Here is a 12,944-nt window from a genome sequence, read left to right as displayed (position 1 = left end):
TATGTAGAGTAACCCCCCCCCTCCTTTCCTATAGGTATATGTTGAGTACCCCACATCCTCCCCTATAGGCATATGCAAATTTTCACATATGCTAATTTTTGTATATGCTAATTTTCACATGCTAATAAAACACGAATATTACGAATATGCGAATTTAGCGAATATATGACGAATATTCGTCCATATATTCTCGAAATATCGTGAACTCGAATATGCCCCCCCCCTCTTTCCCATAGGTATATGCAATTACACCCCCCCTTTCCCATAGGGATATGCAGTTACACCCCCCTTTCCCATAGGGATATGCAGTTACACCCCCCCTTCCCATATGTATATGCAGCTACACCCCCCCCCCCTTCCCCATAGGTATATGTAGAGTAACTCCCCCCCTCCTCCCCTATAGGTATATATGTAGAGTAACCCCCCCCTCCTCCCCTATAGGTATATATGTAGAGTAAACCCCCCCTCCTCCCCTATAGGTATATGTAGAGTAACCCCCCCCCTCATAGGTATATGTAAAGTAACCCCCCCCTCCTCCCCTATAGGCATATGCAAATTTTCGCATATGCTAATTTTTGTATATGCTAATTTTCACATGCTAATTTTCGCATACGCGAAAATAAAACACAAATATTACGAATATACGAATTTAGCGAATATATGACGAATATTCGTCCATATATTCTCGAAATATCGCGAACTCGAATATGGCCCCCCCCCCTTTCCCATAGGTATATGCAGTTACACCCCCCCTTTCCCATAGGGATATGCAGTTACACCCCCCCCTTCCCATATGTATATGCAGCTACACCCCCCCCTCTTCCCCATAGCTATATGTAGAGTAACCCCCTCTCCCCTTCCCCATAGCTATATGTAGAGTAACCCCCCCTCCCCTTCCCCATAGGTATATGTAGAGTAACCCCCCCCTCCCCTTCCCCATAGGTATATGTAGAGTAACCCCCCCTCCCCTTCCCCATAGGTATATGTAGAGTAACCCCCTCTCCCCTTCCCCATAGCTATATGTAGAGTAACCCCCCCTCCCCTTCCTCATAGGTATATGTAGAGTAACTCCCCCCCTCCCTTTCCCCATAGATATATGTAGAGTAACCCCCCCTCCCCTTCCCCATAGGTATATGTAGAGTAACCCCCCCCTCTCCCCTTCCCCATAGGTATATGTAGAGTAACCCCCCCTCCCCTTCCCCATAGGTATATGTAGAGAGTAACCCCCCCCCTCCCCTTCCCCATAAGTATATGCAGAGTAACCCCCCCCTCTCCCCTTCCCCATAGGTATATGTAGAGTAACCCCCCCTCCCCTTCCCCATAGGTATATGTAGAGAGTAACCCCCCTCCCCTATAGGCATATGCAGAGTAACCCCCTTCCCCATAGGTATATGTAGAGTAACCCCCCCTCCTCCCCTATAGGTATATATGTAGAGTAACCCCCCCCCTCCTCCCCTATAGGTATATGTAGAGTAACCCCCCCTCCTTCCCTATAGGTATATGTAGAGTACCCCCCACCTCCTCCCCTATAGGCATATGCAAATTTTTGTATATGCAAATTTCCGCATATGCTAATTTTTTATATGCATATTTTCACATGCTAATTTTCGCATACGCGAAAATAAAACACGAATATTACGAATATGCGAATTTAGCGAATATATGACAAATATTCGTCCATATATTCTCGAAATATCGCGAACTCGAATATGGCCTATGCCGCTCAACACTACTCCACAGTACAGGCGCTGATGAGTGACGTCACCGGCGCCTGTACTGCGTGCTGCGTGGGGGCGGAGGTCACGTCTCCTCTGTGTAGCTGCGGCTCACACAGAGGAGACACCTTCTCCTGTATGTGCGTGTATGGCGCACTCGGCCTTTTGGCTAAGATCAAGTGTAGTATCTGTTCTTATCAGTTTTCATGCTGGTGGGGATGGGTGCTGCATGGAGGATGCAGGTGTACCAGGGCTTTCCGGGGCTGGTTCTGAGGAATCAGCTCGACGGCTGCCCCGATGTGACCTGCTTCCTCCGGGTCTCGCCATGAGGCTGAGAGGGTCTAGAGCTGAGGTACTTTTGTGCCTCGGGGAGTGGTGACCCCGAGGTGCCGAAACTCACTGGGAGTATTGGCTCACTGAGGTGAAGCACGGGCACCAAAATCTCTTCACCTTGTGGCACTCACCTCTTGATTCCCGGCCTTCTGGCTAGGATCAGAGAAATTTTTATAGATCCGGCCGGATATCTGCACACATTCACTTATTTATTTATTTTTGTCTCACTGTGTCACTTTTTGCGTGTTGTGTGTTCACAGGATTTGTCAGGATGCGGTAGCCCTTCTGGGTGTCCCTCCTGGCGGTCTAGGGGAGGTGTGTGTGGCCATTAGGTTCCGCACCTCCCTGCAAACACCCCGGGTACTCCTGCTTTGGCAGGGTACCAACCGTTATCGGCTCTGCGGGCAGATACCTTGGCTAACGCCAAGGGGGATGCCGGGAGCATTTGTGGTCCCCTAGTAGCTTTGGCGAAAAGGGACATCGAACCTGGAACCTCGCAGGTACCTTTTGGTCCGGAGGCAAAGGGTAAGGTTTGTTGGGGGGCCTCTCTCCTATCGGAGAAGGGCTTGCGATAGACCGCATCCTTTGTGCACGTTTTTTTAGTGTAACACGTTTGCACTTTTTCTTGCACTTTGGGTGATTCGAGAGCACGTTCCTTGGCTTTAGATAAATTTAAAAAAATAAAAAAAATGTGCGTGTATGGCGCATACAGGAGAATGTAGCGCTGTCTCCTGGGGATCTGGGATGAGTGTCCCGGATCCTCAGTAGTGGTGGTGGCGGGTCAATCCGCCCCTGGCACCCCCCTTGTGAGCGGCAACCCCCCCCCCCCCCTTAGTACGCCACTGTATAGAACTTAATAGTTATTAATAAAAGTTAAATGTTTAAAAGATTCCTCAACTTCTTCAGTGATTGTGCAACCATAGTACTTTTTACCCCTAAAGTGGGTACTGTATTTACAGTACATAACAGAATACAAACACTACTCTACGTCCACCACAAAGCTATCTAATGGTTTTTGTTTATCTGCTTCTGAATCAATAACATTTTTGCTAGGAGAATGCCTGTATTTGCTTTTGTAAGTAATACTTTAAAAGGAACCCATCATTATTTTAATGCTGCCCAAACTATGAGGAGCATGAAACACTGACAGCTGTGCTTGATTCAATATGAAAGGCTATTCCATTTTAGGAGTCATAGTGGTAACTTTAGTCGGGAATAGGGCCAGCAGGGTAGAGATCAGTGGCGTCTCCAGCATTCATATTTAGGGGGGGCACATGGGGGGCCAGTGACAAAAGTGGGGGGGGGGGGGGGGCAATTTTAAAACGTGTGTGTGTGTGTGTGTGTGTGTGTGTGTATATATATATATATATATATATATATACATACATATTAAATAAATACACATATATATATGTATACACACACACTGTGCAGAACATGTTTAATAAAAAAAAATGTAAAACATTTTTTTTGCCGTTTTTGCCGTACATTTTCGGGTAAAATGACTGATGTTACTACAAAGTAGAATTGGTGCCGCAAAACATAAGCCATAATATGGATTTTTAGGTGCTCAATTGAAAGGGTTATGACTTTTAAAAGGTGAGGAAAAAACGAAAGGGCAAAAACGGAAAAACGCTACGTCCTTAAGGCGTTAAAACATTTGGACACTACCATCAACTTTGATAGCGGCATCTAAAGTGTTAATTTCGGAGATCAGCCTGATTGGTGATGTCTGGCATTAGCCGAGGGTTCTAGCTAATGATTTATACAACACAGTGGGAGCAGGCACTGTGCGTACACATACGCCTTGTGTCCTTAGGGCTCATTTACACGGATGGATCCCCAGCATATTTTACACTGCGGATCCCCCGACAATGGACCCTACAGTGCTGCCTCCATCTGTGCCTGCTCATACCGGCAATCCGCCACTACGAGCAGACACGCTTTGATGTGTATACTCGCACACATGGCGGCTGTTCTCGGCCTAGCTCAGAGAGCAGGAGGAGCGGCCATGATGTGCGCAAGTATACACATCAAAGAGTGTCTGCTCGTTGCGGAGGATTGCCGTTATGAGCAGGCACAGATGGAGGCAGCACTGTAGGGCCCATTGTCGGTGGATCTGCAGCCCTTAGGGTACGTTCGCACCTACAGGATCTGCTGTATATTTTCTGCAGCTGATTTTGCTACCTATTGAAGCTAATGGGTTGCAAAATCAGCTGCACAAAATATGCAGCAAAAATATGCAGCTGATCCTGTACATGTGAATGTACCCTTAAAGGGTTAATGATAAACTAGTAGTGTGTTCACATGTTGTCCTCCCAGAGGTGTCACTTTCCCTCCTCCAGTGTCCACAGGTCTCCAAAAGGTCACATTACCAGAACAATTTATGGAAAAATCGAGGTAAAACCACGCAATTTTACCGCGATTTTTCCCAAAAATTGTTCTGATAATGTGACCTGTGGACACTGAAGGAGGGAAAGTGACCCCACTGGACTGCTACTATACACATGACCCAGCCCCAGGATATACTGCTGATCAGGGGGAGAGAGGGAGGACACAGGACATCACTCACCTCACATGAAGCTGCTCTATGTTCCGGAGACCTGTCAGCTCTTGGCCCCCGTCCTCTCCAGTGCTGGGGGCGGAACCATCATCAGGTACCTTCATCCCTGCTCTGCCTGTCTCTGCTAATGATACGCAGACCAGGAGCAGCACAGGGATATCCCCAGCAGCTGCAGTGGGCTCTTTACCCAGCCAGTCAGTGCGCACCTGGCCCCGATACTAGTATCGGGACAGCCCTATTTATTTTAAATTTTGGGGGGGGGGGTAGGGGGGGCACGCTGATCTAGATCTAGGGGGCTCTGCCCCCGACCCCCCCCCCCCCTGCGACGCCACTGGTAGAGATCTATGAAGGTTTGTGAACCACCTATAAAGCCCCATCCCTGGCTGAAGTCATAAGAATTAGTCTGAAATGTCACAGGAGTTCAGACTTAATTCTAGATGGCTGTGATAAAGGATCCTGTGAGTATTTCATGTTGGTTCAGGTAACTGAAACTAGTGACAGGTTCCCTTACAAAAAAAAAAAAAATGTTTAAATGAAGGGGCCTGGAGATCAACAGTTTTTTTCATGCCAAACCTGTGGCAATCACCTGTTCTCATCAGCTAATGAAAGCTTCCTGCCTGTTCTGGCTACTAGGGGGAATATAAAAACACACTACAGACGAGCAGGAAAACACCAAACCATATCCAAATCTGTTCATGGAGGGGATTATAGGTTGAATTTGGAGTACCACCCCCTTCACCTGACAATAAGTGTTTAAATAGGGATAAAACAAAAAACTAATGGATAAAAAAACAAGCATATGTCCTATAGTGAACAAAATATTTAGTGCAAAATGTAGTTGGTGGCAGCTGTTGAGACTTTAAGCAACGTCATGAATTTGTACAGTGTACAGCTGATTTCGAACAATAAATACATTTCACCAGAGATTCCCTGGAAGGAGGATAAGAATGGCTTTCTGATCATGACAAATGTATTGAAGCCTGGGATCTCAACTAGAGAGGAACGAACTCTAGTAATTCAATTTGTCACAAACTTCTCAGCTCGGTGGTTGCTGACTTTAGCCTGCATAAATGAGTTCAGCTTTCAGCCGAGAAGTTCGTGACTAATCGAATTACTGTAAATTCGCTCATCTCTAATCTCAACTGTGAGGATCTTGAGATCCGTTCCTGTACGGACAACATCATAATCCAGAGACTTCTGGAGCCCATTTTGTCTTTGAAAGAGACGGCCCTCCATCTTTTCTCTGTTCTACATTAGCATGCCCAGGATTTTTTTGCTTTGACAAGATTCACAAGACACTGAGGAAAATTAGAACCACTGACCTACCGAGAGATGTGGTCTTGTAACTCTATTATCTGGAGGCATGGGACCTTTTTCTGGTTGCAGCCCACTGCTGCGAGTGCTTACCTGTGCTTATCTGTCCAACTGTTCGCCAACGGTAGTCCGGCCATGCTAGATAGCTTTGCTGCAAAGGGTTCAAATTAATTACAGGTAGGGCTTAATAACTAATATTCTATCCGCAACATAAAGGATGGAAATGATAACTGCACCTGCTGGATATCTAATTCGAAGAGGAACAAACCTATCTCAACGAAAGCCTTGAGCCCTTCGACCTGTGAGAGAATGTGATTTAGTTGGATACCGTAGGTCTGCAAGACAGCATTTCCTCATCGTCCCTACAGCAGCACAGAAGGGATTACCTTAGTTTCCCAAGCTCATCTCAGGACCGTCACCTAGAATAATACTAATAAATTATTTAGTTAATTGCTGGGTTGGGCCAGCGGCCCTATAAAGGTACCCAACTACCAGATCACCCTGTGTTTTTTTAGTCCTCCTCACCTTAGGATCGTCGTCGTTGGAGGATCGGCCTTGCGGGGTCTTGGCTGCTTCAAGTTCTGCCATTGCGGGGTCTCTGGCTCGTATATTGCCTTTGTGGCACGGCTGCCGGTGCGGGGTCTCTGGCCTTCACATTGCCATTGCGGGGTCTCTGGCTAACACGTCGGCCATTGCGGGGTCTCTGGCCTCTTCAGGTAACCAGTCGGGGTCCTGGTAAGTACCGGTTTATCACCGGAAGACCTGTTATTTTTAAAAAATTAGCGCTGGGACGGGAGCGCTCATAAATGTACATGCCGGCGCTAAGGTCTGGCTGTGTTCTATGCGCTGACTTATGCAGTCAGTAGGGATGTGCGATGTGCGCTGGCTATGTGCGCTGACCTTGTATGTCAGCGATGTGTGCGCGCATCGCTGATTCTGTAAGCCGGTTTGTCCGTCAGCTTCTCGGCGATTTGTATGTTGTCGGCAGTATGTATGTACGCTGCGCCTGTGTGCAGTGTTCTGCTAATACTTACAGCTCCGTGGACAGGTAGCTTAGGCGCGCGGCCTCCAGCTGTTGTTTTCCTACTGGAGGTGGCGCGCGTCTGACGTCAGTTGCTGGACCGCTCGCTGCGGGGGGCGGCGGGAGTAGCTATATCAGACCGGGAATCTGGCGGCTTCAGTCTCTCTGAGCTGGGCAGCCGGGTTCTAGGTCTGATAAGGTATTGTGGCCCCTTTCCTCCTGGTTTTTATGGTACTAATATCCATACTGAATAAAGCCTATTTTTTCTATCAGATGTCATCCGAGGCTAGTTCCAGGAAGAAAAAATTTAAGTCTAAGCATAGACTGTGCATCTCTTGTGAGCAACCGCTGTCGGATGACTACCCTTATAATGAGCTGTGATCCTTGTGCAGAGAGGAATAGGAGATCTCCAGTTGTGGAGAGAGTGAAAAGATGTTTAAGTTGTCTGCAGACACTTACTGAGGATGACCCCGCTGATTTATGCAGATCTTGTGCTCCTCCAGATACCGCTTCTAGTCTAGCAGAAGAGGCTAAGACTTTCTTCTCCTGGTTCCGGAATAAGTTTTCGGATGATAAGCCGTCCGCACAAAATTGAAGAAGGTACAAGAAGCGCAAGGCCGTTTCTTCCTCTTCTGAATCATCTGAGCCAGTGCAGCCAGTTAAAAAACGAAAAGAGTAATGATTCAGTCCGACTCCTCGGATTCAGAGTCTTTATCTTCTCCCTCCTCATCCTCAGCGGATTCTTCTGATAAAAAGAAAAAGAAGCGCCACAGAAAGAAGTCTTCTTCTTCTTCTTCCTCAGACTCTTCTTCTTCTGAGTCATCTTCAGATTCTGAGGTCATCACTGAGGATTTTTATCTTTTCAAAAAAGATACAGCGGACGGATTAATAAAGAAGGTCAAACGCTGCGTTGAATCTGTGAGTCATGAGCGCACTAAACAGGACAAAGGTAGTTTATTCTACTTTCCAAAAAAGAAGTCCAGAAGTCTCCCTGGTCATCATGTCCTGAAGAGCATCATGGAAAAAGAATGGGGTAGACCAGACAAGCGTTTGGATCTCGGTTCCAGATTCAAATCAATGTACCGCTTAGACCCATCAGTATCTGCTTCTTGGGATCAACCCGCTACTGTGGATCAAGCTGTGGCGAAGCTGTCGAAAAAATCATTCTTTCCAGCAGATGAATCTACCTTGCTCCGAGATGGCATGGATAGGAAGGCGGACACCTTCCTCAAGAGGTCACACTTAAATCTGGCTCTACTGGCCAAAGCTGCTCTGTCATCTGTTCCTGTATCTAGGGTCTTGAGACTCTGGCTCGGACAGCTTTCTCAAGACATCAAATCGGGAGTTTCAAGAAAGAAGTTGACTCGTCATCTTGCTTCCATGAAGTCAGCAGCCGACTATGTCTGTGATTTTTCGGTTGATGTCTTGAAGATAGCAGCAAAAAATATGGCGGTAGGCAACTCCACACGTAGAGCCATCTGGCTGAAGCCCTGGACTGGAGACGCTTCTTCAAAGGGTAATTTTTGTTCCCTTCCATTTGAGCCTGGAAAATTGATTGGAAAAAAGCTGTATAAGGTCCTCAAACAAAATAAGAAGGATAAAGAGCTTTCCCTTCCACAATCCTTTCGGAAACCCTTCAGAAGTGGGCGTAGCCAGAGGTTCAGAGGTGGTGGCCGTAGACGTCAATTTCAAGAAAGAGACAAAAAATTCCAGTCGAGATACCAGGATAAGGGGAAGAAAAAGCAATCGGGTCCCTCAAATCCTAAGGCCGAGTTCTGACGCCAGCTGTATAGATCCGGTGGGAGCAAGATTATTAAAATTCTTTCCACAATGGCAGAAAGTCACATCGGATCCATGGGTCCTCCGCATAATCCAAAGAGGATATTCACTGGAGTTTCTTCATCAGCCAAGGGACAGATTCCTCATCAATCAAGATCAGGATTGCAGGGTTCTGGCTCTACTGTCGGAATTTATCCTCAAGGGAGCTCTGGAACCTGTACCTCAAGAGGAAAAGTTTCAGGGAGTATACTCCCACGTGTTTCCCGTCCCCAAACCCGATCGCAAATGGCGTCTCATTATAGATCTTCGGTATCTGAACAAACACCTTGTAAAAACAAGATTCAAGATGGACAATATAAAATCTCTTTACAACAGTATTGTAAGGCCCGAAGAGGTAATGGTTTGCCTGGACTTGAAAGATGCGTACCTTCATGTGCCTATCCTAGAGGCCGACAGAAGATATTTAAGAATTGCGGTCCAGGGGAAGAAGCAGGTGCTCCACTATCAGTTCAGGGCGCTGCCCTTTGGCCTATCCCCCGCACCGAGGATTTTTACAAAGTTGGTGATTGTCCTGGTGGCTGCGCTCCGTCTACAAGAAATAAGGATCATCCCTTATCTAGACGACTGGCTAATCATAGCCAGCAGCCCAGCAGTCTTGAGAAGCCACTTACGGATTTGTCTACAGCTGTTGCAAGAAGTAGGTTTCTTGGTGAACTTCGAGAAGTCCAAACTGACTCCTTCCTCCCGTATGCAATTTCTAGGTCTGATTGTGGATCTTCAGGAAATGAAGATTTTTTTGCCCAGGACCAAGGTCCTGTCCATAGGAATCAAGATCCGGAAATTGTGTCATACGCCAAGGATAGCCATCAGGGAAGCCATGAGTGTGCTGGGGATGCTAACGGCCACCATAGAGGCAGTGCCTTGGGCAAAGGCCCATTTCAGAGAATTCCAGCACGAGATCCTGACCGCCTGGAACAAGAATCTGTCATCTCTAAATCACTTCATTTCCATACCCCTGAAGATTCGGAAAAATCTCCTGTGGTGGACCATCCGCTCAAATCTAGAGCAGGGGAAGAGTTTTCTCAGTGTTTGGCATGTGACCATTACCACCGATGCGTCTGCCTCAGGATGGGGTGCCCATCTGAAGGAGAACTGGGTCCAGGGTTCCTGGTCATCAACAATGATGTCGAAGTCCTCCAACTTTCGAGAGCTGATGGCGATTCACCTGGCCCTGCAGCACTTCGAACCCTTGCTCTTCAAGAAATCTGTTCTGGTGCAAACCGACAACGCCACCGCGGCCTACTACTTAAACAAACAGGGAGGCACCCGGTGCCTATCATTACAGAATCTGTGTGCGCGAATCATGGCATGGGCAGAACCGATTCTTCTAGATCTCAGAGCCATCCACATCAGAGGGGTGTTGAATGTTCAAGCGGATTTCCTGAGTCGCGAAATTTTGCTTCCCACGGAATGGTCTCTCAATGTGAAGTATTTCAAGCCACTAATACGGAGATGGGGTTGCCCGGAGATAGACCTAATGGCAACCAGGGAGAACCGGAAACTGGAGAAGTTTGGATCCCTGAATGTGCAAGATCATCCAGAAGTCCTAGACGCCTTCTCAGTTCCGTGGAACAGGAAGTTTGTATATCTCTTCCCTCCACTACCTATTCTTCCAAGAGTACTGAGCAAAATATTGAGAGAACAACCCACGGTCATACTGATAACACCATTCTGGCCGCGGAGGCCTTGGTTTCCAATCATTCTTCAGCTGGCGAAGGGGAACTTCTACAAGTTTCCAGAGGCACCGGATCTGTTGATCCAGAAGGGGTTCCTCCATCCTCAACCGGGCAGATTGCATTTAGCAGCCTGGTATCTGAGAGGGAAAAATTGATTAACATGGGGTTCTCCAATGAAGTGGTGAATACACTTTTGTCTTCAAGAAGACCATCTACTAACTTTGTCTATTCCAGGATATGGAAGAAATTCGTGAGCTGGTTAGCTCTCTCGGGTCTTCAGTTCTCGGTAAAGGCAGTACTTCAGTTTCTTCAAGAAGGCTATGACAAGGGGCTGAAGGCCAATACACTTAGAGTACACATGACTGCTATCAATGCTATGTCAGAGGGAATACTTGCTAACCATCCTCTAATCACGAGATTTTTCAGAGCCTTGAAGAGATTGAGACCGTGTGTGCGTCCGCCTGTGGCCTCTTGGGACTTGACTCTTGTACTTAATACTCTGACTTCCTCACCGTTTGAGCCCATTGATGTGATTGAGCTTAAATGGCTATCCATGAAGCTCCTCTTCCTTATCGCTATTACTTCAGCAAAAAGAGTTGGAGAGCTTCAAGCTCTATCTTCCAGAGAGCCATTTCTCAAGGTTCTGCCGGAAGGAGTGAAACTGAGAACGGTTCCTTCATTTCTGCCGAAAGTTTCCTCTACCACAAATATCAACAAGGAAACGTTCCTTCCTGTATTTTGGGAAACTAAGGTAATCCCTTCTGTGCTGCCTTCGGGACTCGAGGAAAGTAGAATTACGGTAAGTAAAATACCCACTTTCTCTCCATCATAATCTTTCCATCAGGTAAGTCAAGTAATTGCCGTTTCTCTTCTGGTCATATTGCTTACTGTTTAGTTCACTTAAGATATATTTGCAATGAAGTACTTTTGGTCTAGTTGCCCATCTTAACTGTTCTTTTTACTCAGCGTCAGGTGTGATGCTTTTGTGATTTATTCAGACTTATTGTTTATGCGTGAGGATTTTTTATTATTTATTTTTTAAGTTTGGTCTTCGGTTAGGTTTCCACATAGGTATTTTTTGAGGTTTTTTGGAAAACTGCCACTACAGTTTTTGAGCCAAAGCCAGAATTGTATTTAAAAGGAATGGGTAACATAAAAGATTTGTACTTCTCCTTCCTGCTGAATCCACTTCTGACTTTGGCTCAAACTGCAGTGGCATTTTTCCAAAAAACACCAGAAAAAACCTGTGTGGAAACAGAGCTTTAGGGTACGTTCACACTAGCGGATCCCCAGCGTGTATTACGCTGTGGATCTGCCGCTGAAGGACATGCTGCCTTTACAGGTGCCTGCAATCCGCCGCTACGGGCAGACACACTGCGATGTGCGAGTTGCTGTGCGCATGCGCAGTATACTCGCACATCGCGGCAGCTCTCGGCCTTGCTCACAGAGCAGGGGGAGCTGCCTGGATGTGTGCGAGTATACTGCAGATGTGCAGCGACTCGCACATGACTTCAATGTGTCTGCTTGTAGCGGCATATTGCGGCTCCACGCAGGCACCTGTAAAGGCAGCATACAGCGGTCCTTCAGTGGTATATCCGGAGCGTAATATGCGCTGGGGATCCGCTTGTGTGAACGTTCCCTTATAGTGCTATTTCTCTTTTCACCGGTGGCATCTTCTAGAATGCCAGATTTGCAACGTGTGGATAGCAGCGCTTGGTTATTATTGTGTAGCTCCACTTCCATGTAACTGTTATAATAACTCCTATGTTTCTAGCATTTTTTTCTGTTTGGATGTTTTCTGATGCTCATGTTTTTTCCCTCTTATGGAAACCTATACTCTCCCAACTGCTGTTTATAGCGCAACTACCCCTATGGAGGATCCCACACATTCACATGTAGAATATTTTCTCATAATGTGCATAGTTTTAAGGCCCAACTCAAACTATTTAGAGCAGGGGTGTCAAACTCAAATTCATCGGGGGCCGCATCAGCAGTTTGGTCACCCTCAAAGGGCCGGTTGTATCTGTAGCACCCCTCCCCCCCCCCCCCCACCATACCGTATATGCCGGCGTATAAGACGACTGGGTGTATAAGATGACCCCCAACTTTTACAGGTAAAATGTAGAGTTTGGGATATACTCGCCATATAAGACTACCCCTCCTACCGCAATGTACAGTACCTAGTAGTTCCCCCCCACATTAGGTAGGCAGCATGTTCCCCCACATTAGGTTGGCAGTATAGTTCCCCCCACATTAGGTAGGCAGCATATTCCCCCACATCAGTTGGCAGTATAGTTTCCCCCACATTAGGTTGGCAGTATAGTTCCTCCCACATTAGGTAGGCAGTATAGTTCCCCCCACATTAGGTAGGCAGCATATTCCCCCACATCAGTTGGCAGTATAGTTTCCCCCACATTAGGTAGGCAGTATAGTTCCCCCCCACATTAGGTAGGCAGCATGTTCCCCCCCACATTAGTTGGCAG

The 12,944-nt window shown here is 46.9% G+C and overlaps 1 pseudogene; it reads left to right on the top strand.

Annotated features, from left to right (window-relative positions):
- Window positions 1-1,863: 1,863 nt before the first annotated feature.
- LOC130360036 (U2 spliceosomal RNA) lies at window positions 1,864-1,974 on the top strand (annotated as a pseudogene).
- The last annotated feature ends 10,970 nt before the right edge of the window (window positions 1,975-12,944 follow it).

The sequence above is a fragment of the Hyla sarda genome, chromosome 2, assembly GCF_029499605.1.
Source record: "Hyla sarda isolate aHylSar1 chromosome 2, aHylSar1.hap1, whole genome shotgun sequence".
Taxonomy (NCBI): Eukaryota; Metazoa; Chordata; class Amphibia; order Anura; family Hylidae; genus Hyla; species Hyla sarda.
This window is presented reverse-complemented; position numbering and strand designations above follow the sequence as displayed.